This window comes from Rhipicephalus microplus, unplaced genomic scaffold (assembly GCF_043290135.1).
Source record: "Rhipicephalus microplus isolate Deutch F79 unplaced genomic scaffold, USDA_Rmic scaffold_15, whole genome shotgun sequence".
NCBI classification, from domain to species: domain Eukaryota; kingdom Metazoa; phylum Arthropoda; class Arachnida; order Ixodida; family Ixodidae; genus Rhipicephalus; species Rhipicephalus microplus.
The window spans coordinates 9379849-9401332 of record NW_027464588.1 but is presented as its reverse complement, the minus strand read 5'-3'; the positions used below and the strand labels follow the sequence as shown (position 1 = coordinate 9401332).

The 21484-nt window shown below is 47.1% G+C and overlaps 8 non-coding genes across 8 annotated transcripts; 3 read left to right on the top strand and 5 right to left on the bottom strand.

The window, feature by feature from the left end:
- Positions 1–178: 178 nt before the first annotated feature.
- Positions 179–251, bottom strand: TRNAT-CGU (transfer RNA threonine (anticodon CGU)). The gene has a single exon. It is a non-coding gene; the product is annotated as a tRNA-Thr (tRNA).
- A 382-nt stretch (positions 252–633) lies between these two features.
- TRNAT-CGU (transfer RNA threonine (anticodon CGU)) lies at positions 634–706 on the bottom strand. Its single transcript has one exon. It is a non-coding gene; the product is annotated as a tRNA-Thr (tRNA).
- A 382-nt stretch (positions 707–1088) lies between these two features.
- TRNAT-CGU (transfer RNA threonine (anticodon CGU)) lies at positions 1089–1161 on the bottom strand. The gene has a single exon. It is a non-coding gene; the product is annotated as a tRNA-Thr (tRNA).
- Positions 1162–1543: 382 nt separating this feature from the next.
- TRNAT-CGU (transfer RNA threonine (anticodon CGU)) lies at positions 1544–1616 on the bottom strand. Its single transcript has one exon. It is a non-coding gene; the product is annotated as a tRNA-Thr (tRNA).
- A 382-nt stretch (positions 1617–1998) lies between these two features.
- Positions 1999–2071, bottom strand: TRNAT-CGU (transfer RNA threonine (anticodon CGU)). Its single transcript has one exon. It is a non-coding gene; the product is annotated as a tRNA-Thr (tRNA).
- Positions 2072–2795: 724 nt separating this feature from the next.
- On the top strand, positions 2796–2868 carry TRNAT-CGU (transfer RNA threonine (anticodon CGU)). Its single transcript has one exon. It is a non-coding gene; the product is annotated as a tRNA-Thr (tRNA).
- A 382-nt stretch (positions 2869–3250) lies between these two features.
- Positions 3251–3323, top strand: TRNAT-CGU (transfer RNA threonine (anticodon CGU)). Its single transcript has one exon. It is a non-coding gene; the product is annotated as a tRNA-Thr (tRNA).
- A 382-nt stretch (positions 3324–3705) lies between these two features.
- Positions 3706–3778, top strand: TRNAT-CGU (transfer RNA threonine (anticodon CGU)). The gene has a single exon. It is a non-coding gene; the product is annotated as a tRNA-Thr (tRNA).
- The last annotated feature ends 17706 nt before the right edge of the window (positions 3779–21484 follow it).

Sequence of the window (21484 nt, the reverse complement as noted above, 5' to 3'; positions counted from 1 at the left end):
AGACCCTCGTTCAATGAAATAAGGGAAAGAAGTGTATACCTAAGGGCTCGTTTTTCCGTGTTTTTAACACAATATTAATGAGATATAACAGACAGTAATGCCAAGGAATGTACAGGGGAAGTTATTAAAACCAATGGAATGTAAATAGGAAGAAAGAAAAGTGGATGAAAAAATTACCAACTGTGAGCAGGAATCGAACCTACGACCTTCGAATTACGCGTTCGATGCTCTAACCACTGAGCTATCACAGCGGCCCTCCCTCCATCCACTTTTTTGGGTTTATCTGTGAATTTAGAAGTAGAAGTGACAGTCAGCGCCATCTATAAGCCAAACAACGAGTGTGAAACACTCTTATGCGCATGTTTGGCGCCACGTAGCACGTGAACTTATTATGAGCGGGCAGCTGATTAATTGTCCCTCTTATACAACCTAAACACACCAAGTCTGCCAGTACGAGACCCTCGTTCAATGAAATAAGGGAAAGAAGTGTATACCTAAGGGCTCGTTTTTCCGTGTTTTTAACACAATATTAATGAGATATAACAGACAGTAATGCCAAGGAATGTACAGGGGAAGTTATTAAAACCAATGGAATGTAAATAGGAAGAAAGAAAAGTGGATGAAAAAATTACCAACTGTGAGCAGGAATCGAACCTACGACCTTCGAATTACGCGTTCGATGCTCTAACCACTGAGCTATCACAGCGGCCCTCCCTCCATCCACTTTTTTGGGTTTATCTGTGAATTTAGAAGTAGAAGTGACAGTCAGCGCCATCTATAAGCCAAACAACGAGTGTGAAACACTCTTATGCGCATGTTTGGCGCCACGTAGCACGTGAACTTATTATGAGCGGGCAGCTGATTAATTGTCCCTCTTATACAACCTAAACACACCAAGTCTGCCAGTACGAGACCCTCGTTCAATGAAATAAGGGAAAGAAGTGTATACCTAAGGGCTCGTTTTTCCGTGTTTTTAACACAATATTAATGAGATATAACAGACAGTAATGCCAAGGAATGTACAGGGGAAGTTATTAAAACCAATGGAATGTAAATAGGAAGAAAGAAAAGTGGATGAAAAAATTACCAACTGTGAGCAGGAATCGAACCTACGACCTTCGAATTACGCGTTCGATGCTCTAACCACTGAGCTATCACAGCGGCCCTCCCTCCATCCACTTTTTTGGGTTTATCTGTGAATTTAGAAGTAGAAGTGACAGTCAGCGCCATCTATAAGCCAAACAACGAGTGTGAAACACTCTTATGCGCATGTTTGGCGCCACGTAGCACGTGAACTTATTATGAGCGGGCAGCTGATTAATTGTCCCTCTTATACAACCTAAACACACCAAGTCTGCCAGTACGAGACCCTCGTTCAATGAAATAAGGGAAAGAAGTGTATACCTAAGGGCTCGTTTTTCCGTGTTTTTAACACAATATTAATGAGATATAACAGACAGTAATGCCAAGGAATGTACAGGGGAAGTTATTAAAACCAATGGAATGTAAATAGGAAGAAAGAAAAGTGGATGAAAAAATTACCAACTGTGAGCAGGAATCGAACCTACGACCTTCGAATTACGCGTTCGATGCTCTAACCACTGAGCTATCACAGCGGCCCTCCCTCCATCCACTTTTTTGGGTTTATCTGTGAATTTAGAAGTAGAAGTGACAGTCAGCGCCATCTATAAGCCAAACAACGAGTGTGAAACACTCTTATGCGCATGTTTGGCGCCACGTAGCACGTGAACTTATTATGAGCGGGCAGCTGATTAATTGTCCCTCTTATACAACCTAAACACACCAAGTCTGCCAGTACGAGACCCTCGTTCAATGAAATAAGGGAAAGAAGTGTATACCTAAGGGCTCGTTTTTCCGTGTTTTTAACACAATATTAATGAGATATAACAGACAGTAATGCCAAGGAATGTACAGGGGAAGTTATTAAAACCAATGGAATGTAAATAGGAAGAAAGAAAAGTGGATGAAAAAATTACCAACTGTGAGCAGGAATCGAACCTACGACCTTCGAATTACGCGTTCGATGCTCTAACCACTGAGCTATCACAGCGGCCCTCCCTCCATCCACTTTTTTGGGTTTATCTGTGAATTTAGAAGTAGAAGTGACAGTCAGCGCCATCTATAAGCCAAACAACGAGTGTGAAACACTCTTATGCGCATGTTTGGCGCCACGTAGCACGTGAACTTATTATGAGCGGGCAGCTGATTAATTGTCCCTCTTATACAACCTAAACACACCAAGTCTGCCAGTACGAGACCCTCGTTCAATGAAATAAGGGAAAGAAGTGTATACCTAAGGGCTCGTTTTTCCGTGTTTTTAACACAATATTAATGAGATATAACAGACAGTAATGCCAAGGAATGTACAGGGGAATAATAATAATTAATAATAATTAATAATAATTAATAATAATAATAATTAATACAGGGGAATAATAATAATTAATAACTTCCCCTGTACATTCCTTGGCATTACTGTCTGTTATATCTCATTAATATTGTGTTAAAAACACGGAAAAACGAGCCCTTAGGTATACACTTCTTTCCCTTATTTCATTGAACGAGGGTCTCGTACTGGCAGACTTGGTGTGTTTAGGTTGTATAAGAGGGACAATTAATCAGCTGCCCGCTCATAATAAGTTCACGTGCTACGTGGCGCCAAACATGCGCATAAGAGTGTTTCACACTCGTTGTTTGGCTTATAGATGGCGCTGACTGTCACTTCTACTTCTAAATTCACAGATAAACCCAAAAAAGTGGATGGAGGGAGGGCCGCTGTGATAGCTCAGTGGTTAGAGCATCGAACGCGTAATTCGAAGGTCGTAGGTTCGATTCCTGCTCACAGTTGGTAATTTTTTCATCCACTTTTCTTTCTTCCTATTTACATTCCATTGGTTTTAATAACTTCCCCTGTACATTCCTTGGCATTACTGTCTGTTATATCTCATTAATATTGTGTTAAAAACACGGAAAAACGAGCCCTTAGGTATACACTTCTTTCCCTTATTTCATTGAACGAGGGTCTCGTACTGGCAGACTTGGTGTGTTTAGGTTGTATAAGAGGGACAATTAATCAGCTGCCCGCTCATAATAAGTTCACGTGCTACGTGGCGCCAAACATGCGCATAAGAGTGTTTCACACTCGTTGTTTGGCTTATAGATGGCGCTGACTGTCACTTCTACTTCTAAATTCACAGATAAACCCAAAAAAGTGGATGGAGGGAGGGCCGCTGTGATAGCTCAGTGGTTAGAGCATCGAACGCGTAATTCGAAGGTCGTAGGTTCGATTCCTGCTCACAGTTGGTAATTTTTTCATCCACTTTTCTTTCTTCCTATTTACATTCCATTGGTTTTAATAACTTCCCCTGTACATTCCTTGGCATTACTGTCTGTTATATCTCATTAATATTGTGTTAAAAACACGGAAAAACGAGCCCTTAGGTATACACTTCTTTCCCTTATTTCATTGAACGAGGGTCTCGTACTGGCAGACTTGGTGTGTTTAGGTTGTATAAGAGGGACAATTAATCAGCTGCCCGCTCATAATAAGTTCACGTGCTACGTGGCGCCAAACATGCGCATAAGAGTGTTTCACACTCGTTGTTTGGCTTATAGATGGCGCTGACTGTCACTTCTACTTCTAAATTCACAGATAAACCCAAAAAAGTGGATGGAGGGAGGGCCGCTGTGATAGCTCAGTGGTTAGAGCATCGAACGCGTAATTCGAAGGTCGTAGGTTCGATTCCTGCTCACAGTTGGTAATTTTTTCATCCACTTTTCTTTCTTCCTATTTACATTCCATTGGTTTTAATAACTTCCCCTGTACATTCCTTGGCATTACTGTCTGTTATATCTCATATATATATATATATATATATATATATGTGACGCTATGATGACTGGGCGACGTGGCCTGGCTCATACGCCATGTTTATTCTGTTCTGCACTTCTTCTTCCTCTGCCTCTACCAACCATCACTTCATACGTCACACGATTCCCCCTCCCCCTGAAAGAATGCATGCATTACGAACAAGAAAATGTAAAGAAGAAGAGGTTGAAAAGTCACAAATGTCAAAATTCAGAATTGGTTCTATGCTTCAGAAGAGTTCCGTACACTTTCAAAGACTTCAGGAGCGAGTGCAGCAGTCCGTTTAACACAAGACTTCGGGTGGGCGAGCTTGACTGTGGCGTTCTGGAAAAGAAAACCACGTCTTGCACAACTGCACTGACCAAGACACGGCCTCAGCAGCTGCGAAGAACGAACGGGGTTGAACGTCCTTGTAGCCTTTGAAAGCCAGACGTCGTATGCGCCGAATTTTCTGTCGTGGGTGCTGTATTTTGTGTCGTGGCTGAGATAGAAGCATTGCTTCCGGCTGGCGTTTGCGAGAGCCGAAGTTGATGATACAATGTCTGCGTTCCTGCATTTTGCAAATGGTAGCGTTCAGTCTGTTTCGGGGTTTTCTGTGGTGATAACTCCGTCGGTAGGATTGTACATGATGCCTTGATATCTGGTACAGAAGACTTCCTTGACGTTTTCTTCTACGAATATGGCTCAGATGTTGACTTGGTCTTTCCTTTAGTTGGTGCCGTTCCTGGCGACCATCCTTAAGCCACAAATCTGCTTGTGATCTTATTTTAGTTCGTCGTAGTGCTTGACGTAACTGCCGTACTTTGCGAAGTTCTTTGAGTTCTTGATGGCACTGCTGATGTTGCGGAATCTGTCGAGGTGGTACTCCTTTAGTAACACGAGCCTGCTTTTCTTTGATAGTTGGTGTGACCAATAAATAGTTGGTAGTCGTTGGCTTGTAGTGATTCTCAAAAGAAAATGAAGGTGGTGCACTAGGATCGACGGAAAGGTCTTTGGAGGCTTCTTCTGCACTGTTCACTACGAAGGGCTTTTGAGCTTGGCAGCGTACGATGTTCGATTTGTCTGAGCCTTCTTCTTTGTTTCGACTGTCTGGTGTGTATGGACCGCACGGTGATGAATGAACCCGTCCGGAAGAAGCATGGCTTGACAGGGTATTTTCGTGCAGCGTCAGGTCGTCTACCGTGGTCGCAGCGTCCTCATGAGGCAAATGGTTAGCGATAGTAGCGCTTGAAGAGCCGGGTGATGGAAAACCACGTGGTGGACTGCGTACGCGAGGAGAAGAATTAAAAGCATCAGGTCGGTGAGCAACGCCTCGCGTCATATGCTTGAGCGAGGACTTTCGAAATGCTGACTTTCGTGTAGAAGGGAGGCGCGCTTGATGGTTAGGTGTTTCCCAAAACAAGCATGGTCTTCTGAAAGCAAACTCATGTGCCACTTCGTCTTGAGGCAGTTGTCGATGCGCGCTGGGCTTTAGAATGGTTGAGGGCTGCTTAGGAAATTGACGATAGTGTGCGGTGGTCTCTAGATGGTTGGCAATGAGTAGGCCTTGGTCATAGTCGTTAAAACGGGTAATCATCTGCTCTCTGATTTTTTGCCATGACTCATCGTTCTCGAATATGTGAATTAGATAAAATTTAAATGCCTCACCAGTGACGTAGTCGCTGAAGTTCATAACCATCTCCCGTTCCGACCAGGATGCAGCGGCGGCGTGGAACTCGAATAGGTTTAACCAGTCCTGTACAGGTCCGTCGTCCGCTGATCCGGTGTACTTGGGGATGTCGAGCTCAGCCGATGGTTCTCTCATGGTGCTGGTCGTTGTCCTTCTAGGCGATGATTCGGTAGTCAATGTATGGCCAGGGTGTCTTCTGAAGAACTGCGTCGATGATGAGTGACTGATGAAGGGGCAGGCATCCCGCCGACTTGTGTGACGCTATGATGTATTGGCGACGTGGCCTGGCTCATACGCCATGTTTATTCTGTTCTGCACTTCTTCTTCCTCTGCCTCTACCAACCATCACTTCATACGCCACATATATATATATATATATATATATATATATATATATATATATATATATATATATATATATATATATATATATATATATATATATATATACAAATCCGAATAACTTCGAATCAAACGTCTTCTCAACTTTTTTCTCCTTGTACATTCAACAAAAAAGCACTAAATGTTTATGATGGCACGAAGGAAGGAAGGAAGGAAAATCACTTTATTCTGGTCCTGCGGAACGCGACTGAATCAAGCACACAGCTCAGTTCCACGTAGGGACCGGCAAGCCGAGCCTGTTGCCCAACTCACGCGCCCGCTAGACAGAAAAGCAGCCTGCAGGTGAATGCAGCCTCGCAATCGTTTCCCCCCACGTGTACAAAACAGTCTTCTTTTTAAATGCGAAGCATTTCTTAGTGAACTTCGGCGACTTTGAGCGTATCTATCTATCTATCTATCTATCTATCTATCTATCTATCTATCTATCTATCTATCTAACCGCCTACGACTTTTAGCTCTCTTGGCTGTTTCGATAATGCCATCAATAGCAAACTTGGTATTGCATAACATGACTGTATGAAGAACATATTTGACTAGTCATAACATGAAAATCATGACATGTATGTCATGAATGTCATGATTGACACTTCATGGTCTTCCTGCTTTTGCGGTGGTTTTATTCATATGGCACGTCGCAAAACTGATATGCTATGTCATGAATGCATGACATAGCATACCATAGCATAAGCAACAGACCCTAACATGAAAATCATGACATTCGTGTCCTGTAAGAAACAACATGACTACATGCTACGCTCATGATGCGCTTGCGGTCGTTTCGCTAGCTTCACGTATCCAAACTCGGTATTACGTGACGCGAATGGATGACATGGGTAAATGACACATCCAAACATGATAATCATGACATGCGTGTCGTGTAACAACATGACTGCATGCCACACTAATGGTGTGCTCGCGGCCGTTTCGCTAGCTTCTCAAATGTCAAATTTGGTATCACGTGACGTCAATGGATGACTAAGGTATGTGACTGGTGCAAACTTGATAATCATGAGATGCGTGTCATTTGAGAACTTGAGTATACATGCCACAGCCAAGGCGCCAATACATTTCGACGTGATCCGCTGCGCGTGCTCGCCGGCGTTCATTTCGTCGCGTCATGCCGGCGTTGCGACGCTGCAGGCGCCGGTTTTGCCATTAATCGCAGGCGTGCGCCGCGCTGCGTTGCTTTGACGCATGCGTGTTTCAGCGCGTCCGGTGTCCCTCCATCAAAAAAAGAGGGAAACGCAGTATTGTCTGGGTAACTCATTGGTTCGAATTTCGCGCCGGTTGCCGTTGGGCCACGCCGACGAATGCTGGTCGCGCCTGGCACCAGACTATAGAGTGCTCGCGTTTTGCTAACGTAGCGTCGCTGTGCCTAGCGTGCGCGCGCGTCAACGCTACATTGGAGTATATTGGGCCCTTCATAATGCGCTTGCGACCGTTTCGCTAGCTCCACATATACCAAATTAGGTGTTACGTGACGTAAAAAGATGACTAAATATATGACTTGTGCAAAAACGATAATCCTGACACGTGTGTCATGTATGAACATGACAACATACCACGCTAATAGCGTGCTCGCGGCGACTTTGCTAGTTCCACATATACTACATTTGGTGTCACGTGACGTGAATAGAAGACGAAGGTAAACCACACATCCAAACATAAAAATCATGACAGGGAAGTCATGTACGGCATCCTTTACTTCCACCTTGTAACGTTGTGCTGATTTTAAGGTGATATATCAACCTTTATTATTGGTGCTTCGCATATCATCGATTCCCCATGTACGTGGGATCTGCCAATTTTATCTTGTACCTTGGTGAGTAGGGCAGTGCGAATCGCTAACTTCAGAACATGTTCGAATGCGAGTCGAATAGCGATCACACCGGTTGGAACACAAAACAAACAATATACAAATAGTTTTCGAATAGTGTAGTGACTGATCACAAGGCAGCTTTGGAACGGTATTGCGAACATTTTCGCAACAGTCCAGGAACAACAAAACAATTTATTTGAAAGGAATGCTCACGTGATTTAACAAACATACAATTACTCCTGTCTGAAAAGAACAAAACACCACTGTCAGTTTTGTAGACTGAGCCAATCTGGTATACCGGAGCAACTAACGCCTTAAAAATAACTTGTAAGCGTAAGTCGAAATTTAGGGGTGACATTTCTACTCACTGCAGAAGTTTGTGAACATCTTCTAAGTAAAAATAGTACACAGGTATTAAACAAGGGTCAAGCTCACTTTTATTATCATGATGAATCTACTCGATTGATGACTCTATCACTTCTGTGTGGCTGAAAATTATTAGAAAAAAACGTCTTAATCCTGTGACCCATGGCTTTTCACACTCCCGCAAGACGTTAGGCTGCATGCAAGTTGCTAATTTCATAAGAAAAACTAGGAAACATTAACCACCTCTTTTGAAGCGTTCCTCTGATTTTTTTCTTGCTTGTTTTCTCCTCGGCACTTGTGCCCCGCCGCGGTGGTCTAGTGGCTAAGGTACTCGGCTGCTGACCCGCAGGGCGCGGGTTTGAATCCCGGCTGCGGCGGCTGCATTTCCGATGGAGGCGGAAATATTGTAGGCCCGTGTGCTCAGATTTGGGTGCACGTTAAAGAACCCCAGGTGGTCTAAATTTCCGGCGCCCTCCACTACGGCGTCTCTCATAATCATATAGTGGTTTTGGGACGTTAAACCCCACATATTAATCAATCCTCGCCACTTGTTACTAAGAAGTACTCGGAAATAGCCGGCATTTCTATTGCGTAATAATTTATTTGGAACTCTACTGCACTTGTTGTTAGATATATTCCAATATTCATGCAGTCCTGGCGGTGAGTCTAGTGTCCCCCATCTATTCAACATAAGTATTTGGTCTCATTCTTTTCGGCGTGGCTGGCAAGGGCAAATGAAGGGTAAGAAGGAAGGAAGCAACAAAAGGAGAGGGCAGGTAAGTTAACCAGAAAGACATCGGGTTGGCTACCCTACACAGTGATATTAGCGAAGTGGACAGGAAAGATGAGAAAAAGTGACAAAAAGAAAAAGAAAAAAAGGAGATACTGACACCAATTTCACTGCAGCGTGTGTAAGAGTAAATAGCCACACTGCTCAATCAGATAATTGAGGGACGCTGCGTATGGCCGGCATGAAGCATAATTTCTCACCTGTCGGTAAACATCTTAAAACGCAAATTTCAAAGTAAACACAAGTCAGGTGCAAAGCATGCTTCACGAAAAAATATATGGAGGGCGTTTCTTTTACACAGCAATAATCGACATACTTCGAGTACTGTTATGCCTGCGAGTCCACAGCGAACGGCTGTGCCTCTGAAAAAGGCAATCTGTGTCAAGGCCGGCCCGCAGTCCGCCTGACGCGAACGACTCAACGGCGTAAACACGCGTGGCGCCTTTCTGGCGCGCACGTGCGGTGAGTCAGAGCCAGCGAGCCCGTCGAGTAAACAACGGGCGTCTTCATGTCTGGGGGTCTGACGCGGCCCAGTGGCGACACCATTGGAGGAGTCTGCCCTGACGACCAGCGGCGCTTCTGATTGGACACTTTGGTTGACCCGGTGCATATAAAAGAAGCCCTGCGGCGCGTCGTGATCGGCGGTCCTAGGTAAAGGCGATCCTATGTGAAAGCTGACATGTGTGTCAGAACGGACCCGTTTGAGAGCAGACCTTTGTGTTAGAGAGGAGAGCTCGGATCTTCGAGTCTCTGTCGGCCCCAGTGCCGAATTTGTAACGCCTCTGTATATATGCTGTACATAAACCTTGTTTAACTCACCGTCGTCTCGTCCGCTCGTCTTATCAGCTCTGCGCAGAAGCATTCGCGAGCTGAGAAACATGCGCTACCGAACGGCTGGTGACCTTCCCGGCGGAGTTCGAAACAGTGGTTGCAGCGATGAGATTTGTGGCGCCCTTCATAACGTCGTCGGAGGCGCGCTTCGCAACAGTGGTTGGCAGCTGCGGGATCGGCCGGCGTCAGCGACATCGATGCGGTGAGTGCCTGATGTTTTCCCCTCAGTTCACCAGACTACTCTAGCTCAGGTTGTAGTAGTTTAGAGAAGGGCTGTGTGAAGCATTGAAGTGAGCTTTGATTGTTTCAAGCCAAGTCGAAGCGCTTTTAAACCAAAGTTAATGCGGAGGGTGTAAACACGGGAGTGTTAAAATTTGCTTGCGCGTCTTGCTAGTAGGCTTATAGTGGGTACGGCAAGTAGATTCTTAACAGGGACAATCAGCAAGAGACTAGTGTGAACGATGGAGAACCTTAAAGTGAAGGAACTCATCGAAATTTGTGAGGAACTCGGCATTACTTTGGGCCGTGCGAAACGAAAGCAAGCGATCCTTGAGATCATGAAGGATGAGGGAGTGTCGGCGGAGGAAGTCGATGAGGCCTGGGTGGATATCAAAGCACGCCGCGAGGAGGCTGAAGGGCGAGAAGTTCGCGAACGTGAGGAGGCTGAAAGGCGCGAAGCTCGCGAAGAAGCTGAAAGGCGCGAACGTCGCGAGGAGGCCGAGAGACAGGAGCGCCTCGAGTTGAAACGAATAGAATTGGCAATCCTACAGTGTTCGCAGGCGCCTAGTGTAGCTTCTCCGACGATTCAGGTCAGCGGTTTTAGAATGCGGGACCAACTGCCACCGTTCGTAGTAGGCGAGGACATGGCGAAGTATCTCGTCAAGTTTGAACACGTCTGTGAGCGAAACGCTTTGGAGCGGTCTCTTTGGGCGCGGAACCTGTTAGCTCTTCTTCCCGGCGAAGTGTCCGACGCGATAACTTGCTTGTCGAGAGAAGCGTTTGAGAGCTATGACGAGGTTAAGGAAGTGCTCTTGAGACGTTATAAGTTGTCACCCGAGGCTTTCAGGCAAAGGTTCCGGTATGCTGAAAAGGGGAATGAGTCACACGTTGACTTCGCGTTTCGTCTTAAAGCCGATTTTAGTGAATGGCTCAAGGGCGAAGGTGTTTATGACGACCGCGATAGAGTGGTGGAATGCGTTGCATTGGAGCAATTCTACCGCTGCATTGAGGAGGATGTCAAACTTTGGCTGCAGGACAAACTTGGAGAAGTACAGCTAAACAAGGCAGCAGAGTTAGCTGAGGAGTATTATACTCGCCGAAAGTTGCACAGCAGGGCAGTGCGCGTTGAAAAGGATGAGAGGAAAGAGGACTTTTCAAAGAAACCTGATCAACGGAAACCCGCTCCGTACCGTAATTTCAAGAAGGACCCGTCTCTTACGAAGGACGGTGTAGGGGAAGGGCAAACAGAAGTGGAGAAATCGAGTGAGGTTTCTACCACACAGGCATTTGAATCGGAAAACAAACGGAAGCCGCTAATCTGCTACAACTGCAAAAAGGAAGGGCACATCGCGAGAAACTGTCAAAAAAAGTTTGCCTTCGCAACAATCCGAGAATCGGAAAAAAACATGCGGTTGTTGGAGCCGTATCTCCAAGAAATTAGGGTGAATGAGAAAACGTACCGTGCACTTCGAGACTCAGCGGCAACCATGGACGTTGTCCATCCTTCATTGGTGTCTCCGGATGACTTTACAGGAGAATGCGCGTGGATCAGGCAAGTCGCCGAGGAGCAGAGTGTTCGCTTACCAATCGCCACGGTTGTCATTGAAGGCCCGTTCGGTGAGCTTCGCACCGAAGTGGCTGTGTCTGCCGCGCTAAATGATCGTTTTCGTTACCTTTTCTCCAACAACTCGGAGCAGCTTCTCAAAGAGCAGGGCAAATCGTTCTTCCCCAACTTGGCGTGCATGGCCCTCACGCGATCGCAAGTGCGGAAGCTTGACCTTGTTCAATGCGGTGAACTCTCAAGTGACCTTGTCGGCGGGTCGACGGAACCCCAGAAGGGAAATTTTCCGCATGAGTCATGTGAGCAGTCACGCGAGCGGCCCGTCGCGGAAGCGGCCGACGTGGTATGCGTTGGGGGAGACGACATGGCGCCATTGAATCAGAGCGAGAGGGCTGCAACGCTCTCGCCTGTAGCGGAAAGTTGGAGCGAGCTGCCGAGAGTTGATCGAGAGACGCTGATTCGAGAGCAGCGTGAGGACCTCTCGATTGAAGCGCTAGTGGAAAGCCACAAAAACGCGGCACAAGTGCTGTCGCAGGAGCACTACGAGAAATCGGTGAAGCGCGCTTTTGAGGTTGATAATCAGGTAATGCTGCTGCAGCCGTCCAAAAGGAACAAGCTTGAGGTTGATTGGGAAGGGCCCGCCAAAGTATTATCGAAGCCTTGCGATACAAATTATGAAATGAAATTAGGAAGGCGGCCGGACATAATTTACAACTTGATGAAACCCTACGTTCAACATCAAGCGGTCGTAAATCAGTCGTTAAATGCTTCAGAGGAAGAGGAAGCAGAAACTTTTAGTTCTTGTGAGGTAATCGAAAGGAAATCGGAGGTAATCTTAGAGCCGTTGAACCTAGAGCCTAGGTTAAGTGAAGTCCGGAAGCAGGACCTGAGAAGGATTGTTTCCGAGTTTGGAGACGTGTTTTCGGACCGTCCCGGAAACACGAGGGTGATCGAACACGATATCGAGCTAAGCGGTGAGGAGGCAATCCGTAGCAAGCCGTATCGTTGTTCCCCTGTGCAACGTCGAAAGTGTGAGCCGCTCTTGGTGCCGCATAGGTATCGTCGCCTAAAAGTGGCCGGTTACTGAGATGGAGCGTGTTGCTCCACAGCGCAACTTTGACGTTCGCTATCAAAAAAAATGAAAGCTAAACGCTAATGCAGGTGCATTGAGCAGTGCGTTCTAGCTAGTACCTTCTCAACCTTTCGGTTTCTCGCTGGTGATTCGGGGCAAAATTTTGACCTCATCACGACCTGGGCTGAGCGCTCTCGTTCAATGTGATCTCAAGGGGCCAACTTTATGTGGTATTCTAATTCGTTATGTTGTTGTACGTGGTAAAAAATTTGAGTTGTCATTTTAAGGGTCTTTTGTCCCACATGTGCCTCTTGATGTAGAGGGAGGGAACGAAATTCCGATAGACACGTAGATAGGTATATGTTGAACTATACTTTGTCTGGTGTACTGTCGGGTGACCGAGGGCACTTGCTTGTGTCGTGTGTTGTCTGTTGTCGAACCGTTCTTAGCAAGTTGCAGAATCATCGACAAGTGCTGAAACCGAAGATGGCCAGAAGAGACGAGTGAAGCTGGTCGACATGTTGTGGTGAAAAGCCAGTGGAGCTGGGATCCGTCTTCAAGAATGGGATGTGTCCCGGAACAGTCTGGAGCTGCATTCTGCCCATGGCCCTGGAGGCGAACCTAGAGGGACCTGGCGAACGAGCGCGCCTGTCATCCGAGCCCCTCGGAAGCAGCTCGTCTTTTCGGCGCATTGTCTGGCGGCGGGGGTGCTGTTATGCCTGCGAGTCCACAGCGAACGGCCGTGCCTCTGAAAAAGGCAATCTATGTCAAGGCCGGCCCGCAGTCCGCCTGACGCGAACGACTCAACGGCGTAAACACGCGTGGCGCCTTTCTGGCGCGCACGTGCGGTGAGTCAGCGCCAGCGAGCCCGTCGAGTAAACAACGGGCGTCTTCATGTCTGGGGGTCTGACGCGGCCCAGCGGCAACCCCATTGGAGGAGTCTGCCCTGACGACCAGTGGCGCTTCTGATTGGACCCTTTGGTTGACCCGGTGCATATAAAAGAAGCCCTGCGGCGCGTCGCGATCGGCGGTCCTAGGTAAAGGCGGTCCTAGGTAAAGGCGGTCCTAGGTGAAAGCTGACATGTGTGTCAGAACGGACCCGTTTGAGAGCAGACCTTTGTGTTAGAGAGGAGAGCTCGGCTCTTCGAGTCTCTGTCGGCCCCAGTGCCGACTTTGTAACGCCTCTGTATATATGCTGTACATAAACCTTGTTTAACTCACCGTCGTCTCGTCCGCTCGTCTTATCAGCTCTGCGCAGAAGCAGTCGCGAGCTGACAAACATACGCTACCAAACGGCTGGTGACCTTCCCGGTGGAGTTCGAAACAGTGGTTGCAGCGGTGAGATTTCGAGGCGCCCTTCGTAACGTCGTCGGAGGTGCGCGTCGCAACAGTACTTTCCTCGCGCTATCAGCACGGCTCCGGTGGTGTCCCGGTTGTGAACGGCACACGCGTTATCAGTGAGACGTAACATTCCCAACAGGAAATCGGCTAGCGTCGGTTTTTCAAGAAAGTAAATGCGAGCAAGTCTGATGACGCTAATCCCCTGGCGGTCCATTGCCAGGCAGCGCCCGACAGCAAACACGGCCGTAGCGTTCCACTGTCGGACCCCACCCGACTATGGTGTTCGTTGTTTTAATTAGGTAGTATTTATGGGCTAAGCTCCTTAAAGCGGCACCAGTTCGTCCCTCGTTGTCGTAGTCAGTCGTAGTGTGTAACCAGTGTTACATTTTGACCTGCAAGGTGGTGCCGGTGGGATATTTCCCCTGTGCTTTGTTAAACAATAAAAAGTTCGCGGCGTGCGCGTTTACTAAAAGCCGAATGCTCCTGTCTCTTATTCCTTGTTAGCAGCCATTGACATGTACATTGAGCACTATCTGACAAGAAAGGGTTGCTACGTTATGCTCGCTGGGTGTAACCTCCTTAGTTTTAGAAAGGTTTAGCGAGCGTTGAGCCGCAGTGCCAAGAATACAATGAACAAGTCTATACCATGAACTTGAGCTGGTTAAAGGTGGGAAGTAGATACGAAGCGCAAGCCGTAAAAAAATGGCAGCATATCCACGGAGTGAATGATGGAGAGTGGGGCGAAGCATTTGTCCGTCCATGCGTCCGTCTGTGTGACCGTCCATGCGTCTGTTTGTGCGCCCGTCCCTGCGTTCTTTCATGCATCCGCCCCTGCGTCCGTTCATGCGTCCATCCGTGCATCTGTTTGTGTGTCCGTTCGTTCATCTATTCAACACTCCAAGTCCCACCATCTCGCATTTTTTTATCATATATTCCCCATATAGAAGCACCGCCATCCAGCGGACATTCCAAGGACTAAACGAGAGGTGGCACACGCACACTTTCTTACGGCCTGCCCTTTGGGTCCACTTCTCACCTTTAACCACCTCGAGTTCATGGTATATTCCAGTTCACTGTATTCATGGCACTGCGACCAAACGCTCGCTAAACCTTTCGAAAACCAAGGAGGTTACGCCCAGCGAGTACAACGTAGCAACCTTTCCCTGTCAGATAGGGCTCAATTCACATGCCAATGGCTGCTAATGAGAAATGAGAGACAGGAGAATTCGGCTTTTACTTTCTTACGGCTTGCGCTTCGTATCTACTTCTCATTTTTATCCACCTTGAGTTCATTCATGGTATATACAAGTTCATTGTATTCATGGCACTGCGGCTCAACGCTCGCTAAACCTTTCTAAAGCTAAGGAGGTTACACCCAGCGAGTATAATGTAGCATCCCTTTCTTGTCCGATAGTGCTCAATGTACATGCCAATGGCTGCTAAAGGGGACAGCAGCGTGCGCGTTGACTAAAAGCCGAATGCTCATGTCTCTCATTCCCCATTAGCAGCCATTGGCATGTACATTGAGCACTATTTTTTTATTGTTAAACAACGCACAGAAGAAATCTCTCACTGGCACCACATTGGAGGTCAAGTGTTATACCTATTTCGGGTATGTGCCACTGGTGGTTACATACGAGGGACGCCCAAGCCACGCCATAAGGAGCTTCGCTCCTAAAAAGTAAAAGCCGAATTCTCCTATCTCTCATTTTCTGTTAGCAGCCAATGGCATGCACATTGAGCACTATCTGACAGGAAAGGGTTGCTACGTTATATTCGCTGGGCGTAACCTCCTTGGTTTTAGAAAGGTTTAGCGAGCGTTGAGTCGCAGTGCCATGAATACAGTGAACTAGTAGATACCATGACCTCGAGGTGATAAAGGCGGGAAGTAGACCCGAAGCGCAAGCCGTAATAAGGTGTGCGTGTGCCACCTCTCATTTAGTCTTTGGCATGTCCGCTGGACGGTGGCGCTTCTATAAGGGGAATCTAAGATGGAAAGATGCGAGATGGTGGTACTTGGAGTGTTGAATAGATGGACGAACGGACACACAGACAGATGCATGGATGGACGCATGAACGGACGTAGGGGCGGATGCATGGACGAACGCAGGGACGGACGCACGAACAGACGCACGCACGGACGGGCGGATGGACGCATGGATGGTCGCACAGGCGGACGCATGGACGGACGGAAACAAGAATGAATGGACGGATGAATGCTTCACCCCAATCTCCATCATTCACTCCGTGGATATGCTGCCATTTTTTTCACTTCAAGGCAGGCGCATTATTTATTTATATGAATCGCCATCTCTTGTAGCAAAAATTGGCAGATCCGACGTACAGTGGAAATCGATGATAATCGAAGCACGAGTGAGGAAGGTGGATATGCCACTTTTAAATCACCGCAACCTTAAGAGGTAGAGAAAACTGATACCGTACACGACTTCCGTGTCATGATTACTATGTTTGGATGTGTCATTTACATTCTTCATCTATTCAAGTCACGTGATGCCAAATTTAGTATATGTGGAGCTAGCGAAACGGCTGCGAGCATGCTGTGAGCATGGTATGTTGTCCTGTTCTTACATGACACGCGTCTCAAGATTATCATGTCTGCACCTGTCATATACCTTCGTCATTCATTAACGTCACGTAAAACCACATTTGGTATACGTGGAGCTAGCAAAATGGCCTCGAGTACATCATGAAGGGCCCAGTATACTCCAACGTAACGTTGACGCGCGCGCACGCTGGGCACAGCGACGCTACGTTAGCAAAACGCGAGCACTCTATAGTCTGACAAAGCGCAACAGGTGCGACCAGCTTCGGTTGTCGCAGCCCAACGGCAACCAGCGCGAAATGTGACATGCTGCATTTGGCGCCAATGCGTTAGCCAGACAGCACTGCGTCTGCTTATTTTCGAGATGGAGGGACGCCGGAGGATCTGAAACGCGCAAGCGTCAAAGCAACACTTCACGCGCCTGCGAGCAAGTAGCAGGACCGGTGCATTGCGTGGCAACGCCGGCGTGACGCGACGAAACGAACGCCGGTGCGCATGTGCACCGGGTCACGTCGAAGTGTATTGACACCTTGACTGTGGCATGTAGCGATGTTCTCACATAAGGCACGTCTCATGATTATTGTGCTTCCACCACTCACATACCTTCGTCAATTATTGACGTCACGTAATACCAAATTTGGCATATGCGAAGCCAGCGAAACGGCCGCGAGCGCATCATGAGTGTGGCATGTAGTCATGTAGACACGCATATCGTGATATTATGTTTGGATGTGTCATTTACCTATGTCGTCCGTTCGTGTCGCGTAATACCGAGTTCGGTACATGTGAAGCTAGCAAAACGGCCACGAGCGCATGATGAGCGTAGCATGTAGTCATGTTGTCACATGACATGCATCTTATGCTTATTATGTTTGCACCTGTATCTTCCCTTCGTCATCCACTCACGTCCCGTAACACCAAATTCGGTATAAGCGAAGCTAGCAAAACGGCCGCGGGCGCATCATGAGCGTGGCATGTAGTCATGTTGTTAAATGACACACATCTCATGATTATCATGTTTGCACCAGTCCCATACCTTCGTCATACCTTCACGTACTGCAATACCAAATTTGGCATATGTGACGCTAGCGGAACAGCCGCGAGCGCACCATGAGCTTGGCATGTGGTCATGTAGTTACATGACATGCATGTCATGATTTTCATGTTACGGTCTGTCGCTTGTGTTCGCCATGCAATCATGTCATACCATACCAGTTTTGCAACATGCCATGTGAATGAAACCACCGCAAGAGTAGCAAGACTATGAAATGTAAATCATGACATTCATGACATACATGTCTTGAGATTAATGTTATGACTATTCACATAAGCTCGGCATATAGTCATGTTGTGCCATACCAAGTTTGGTATTGATACCATTATCCAAATGGCTAGAAGAGCTAAAAGGCATATAGATAGATAGATAGATAGATAGATAGATAGATAGATAGATAGATAGATAGATAGATAGATAGATAGATAGATAGATAGATAGATAGATAGATAGATAGATAGATAGATAGATAGATAGATAGATAGATAGATAGATAGATAGATACGCTCAAAGTCGCCGAAGTTCGCTAAGAAATTTTTCGCATTTAAAAGTAAGCTCTCTTTGTTGGTGTTTACATTTTTTTTTTACACTAGGGTGCAGCGCCATGTTCAGCATGTAGCCTAGAGCGTAACCATATGCGCGCGGTTTGCTGAGAATTATGGCCACGTTTCCACCACGTGCGTTTTACGGTGGTGCTTTTAGGGAATGCGGGGATGGCTTTAGCGAGGAAGAGAAGCATGTGTCTCCATCTGACAGTGATGGCAGTTATTCGACACACATGTACGACGGAGGTGACTACGAAGGCGGTGGAGACACCTGCAGTAACAACTCTGGCCTGCACCCAGAAGAACACTTTGAGCAGTAATATATGCTGCCCAAATATCGGTAAAAAAGTGTTCTGTGGAATGCAGGAGCAAAAATAAACTTCGTGTGAGTATTTCTTCCACAGTTTGTTTTTTCTTCATGGTGCCAGAAACTGGCAAAATAGTTTCGGGCCGGTGGAGCCGGAAAGTGGTAAACATTTTATACCGCAAGTGGTTATTGTTGTGTAGCAGAATTCCTTTTTCAATACTCGATTTTATTTCAGGGTTCTCCATTGCATTTTTTCTCTTTGTGGCTTTGCATTCGCCAACTACTCGCGCGATGTCAACGCGGCAGCGCATGTTGGTCGGTGCGTGTCCGCTGATGATAGCGGCTGTTTTGCGAAAGTTGGTCGAAGTAGTGACTTCGGTTGAAACTCGACATCTTGCAAAGAATCAGTGTTGCCCAGTAACATGAACAATGGTCTCACAGTGAACTAGGAAGCAATAAGGTACCAAATTTGAAAACAGGCATTTACAGGGAATTTGACCGTCAGACATAAATGCCAAAATAGGCATTCACAGGCACTATAAGGACTCTTTTACAGCGGTTACTGATCAGTCATTCCTGTTCATTGAAGTGAGGCGATAGGAAGGCCAGCAGCAAAATAGGAATTAGCCAGAAATCATATTATTGTTAGCTTGAATACGAAACATCTCACAACATGCAGTGCAATGCTGTCTCACATATCATGTCTATCTGCATATCTCTACACAGTGTTGCATTCGGTGGGCCACCCTTCTGCCGCGGCCACCGCAACGAAAAAGAAACGTTGCCAGCTCACTTAGTGGAGATGAATAGCAGCACGAAGATGTCTTGCTGTTTTCATGTGCTGGGCGGTGCGTGTTTCTAGTGACTCGATGGAGCACTGCTATCGTTAAGGCCGGCGCAGAAATGTGACACGTGGCGTCTTCGAGCACCAGGAAAAACCACAATGCCGAGTTTTCGCCGATGATTGACATCGGACCACCGCACTGTGCGTCTCTGACTGATGAGCCACCGATACTCACATCAGCACCACATGTCCAGGTATGGCCCCTCGGAGGCACCTAGCCGCGACTGCCGTTCGACAAAGCATGGGCAGTCGGCCCGAGCAGCGAGATGACACACACTTTTTACTCCACTCGCTGGAAGCAAGATTCGCCGGAGAAGGCAGCATCGCCGGGACCATACACGTGTTCGGTTCGTGTATGTGTGTATGTTGGGGCAGTTGATTGATTTGTGGGGTTTAACGTCCCAAAACCACCATTTGATTATGAAAGACGCCGTAGTGGAGGGCTCCGGAAATTTTGACCAGCTGGGGTTCTTTAACGTGCACCCAAATCTGAGTACATGGGCCTGCAACATTTCCGCCTCCATCGGAAATGCAGCTGCCGCAGCCGGGAATCGAACCCGCGACCTGCGGGTCAGCATCCGAGTACCTTAGCCACTAGACATCCGCGGCGGGGCATATGTTGGGGCAGTGTCGGAATAATGATCCTGGTGTGCGTTGCGAAACCTTTTATTGGACAGTGCAGTGTGTACCTATTCCCTGATCTATGGATCCGGGGAAACGAGACTGTTTGAAAAACAGCCCTCGTGGGCCGCTGTGTACTTGTTCAAGAGTTTGTGCTATGAAAAACCTTCCAATGTACAGCTTCTCATTGTAGAGCTTCGGCCCAGATAGCTCGTGCCATGTAAATAATGTAAATAAATCCTCTCTACTAAGGTCGATCTCCTCCTGCCTCGGCATCTTCATCTCCGGTGCCCGCAAACCCCAGTCGCAACAATATATTGCCGCGACAGGTTAGCCACGTCCAAGTAGCCGCCGCAATCATCATGGCAAGAGCACCAGCAAGACCCGGCTGGCATGCGTCACGCGTTCGGGCGCTCCAACAACGAGGAAGAGGAAGTTAGTTGAATCTGTGCCTCTCGTCTACTCGGACTTGACGACCATAGTCATTAGACTTGTGGGCACAAGTTCGCCCTAATAAAGTTGCTTGTTTTTTAGCCTGTCTGCCTCAGCATCGCTACAATATTGAGTCAGGGCTAAAATATTCCAGCATAGTTGAAGTTCTTTATATATCCGCGTTGACTGATAGACTTGAGAGATTACTAGTAAAGCGTAAGGTTCTTTCTTACACAGTGTTTGACGTAAGATTTTGTCTATGAAAGTCTTTTTTTGCGAAGCTTCCCACGTAAGCTGAATACAACTGCTCCACTTAGGCCAATGACTTTTTTTCTTTCAATGAACACATTAAATACTTGTAAAAGCTACTAGTGAACAGTGCAACAAAATAAAATGTTACGAAAAATCAAACGAGGTGAATCTAACACCCACAAAGAAACACCAATCCTCGCAAGTTTATTTCCAATGAACCATCAAAAATATAAATGAACACCAACATCAATGCGACAAAGCACCAATGGGAAACGCATATATTAGGAAACTCTACTTCGAAACGTGTACGCTACTACACATATGTTGGGCACATAACTTATCTGAGCATGTGTGTGTGTGTGTGTGTGTGTGTGTGTGTGTGTGTGTGTGTGTGTGTGTGTGTCTGTGTGTGTGTGTGTGTTTGTGCGTGCGTGTGCATGTGTGTGTGTGTGTGTGTGTGTGTGTGTGAGAGAGAGAGAGAGCATCTGTTTGTGTGTATGTGTATGAATTTTTGTTTTGTATGAAGTCTGCTCCGCAGAGATTTCTCACTCATATATCCCCGCAGGGGCGCCTGCGCAAGTAGGCGTTTGGTGTGTAGCGACACCACGGACCCGAGCTAACGGGGGAGTTTTCTACTCCCTCCCACGCCTAGCCGTGCGTGGCTTTGCCGTGTCCGGGGAAAAGGGGATCCTGGGGGTTGAGCCGACGCTGGGTGATTTGACCTTTAAGGCCCCCCGGCAGAGGCAACACACCCCTTTGGCCCCAGCTTCACGTAGACGGCACCTCTGGGCTCACCCACCCAGGGGAAATCGGCAGTCGCCTTTTCCTATCTCTCTCTCCCTATATCTTCGTCATTTGTTCTCACTTTACATCTTTCCTGTCTTCTCCTCACTTCATTTTACTTCCA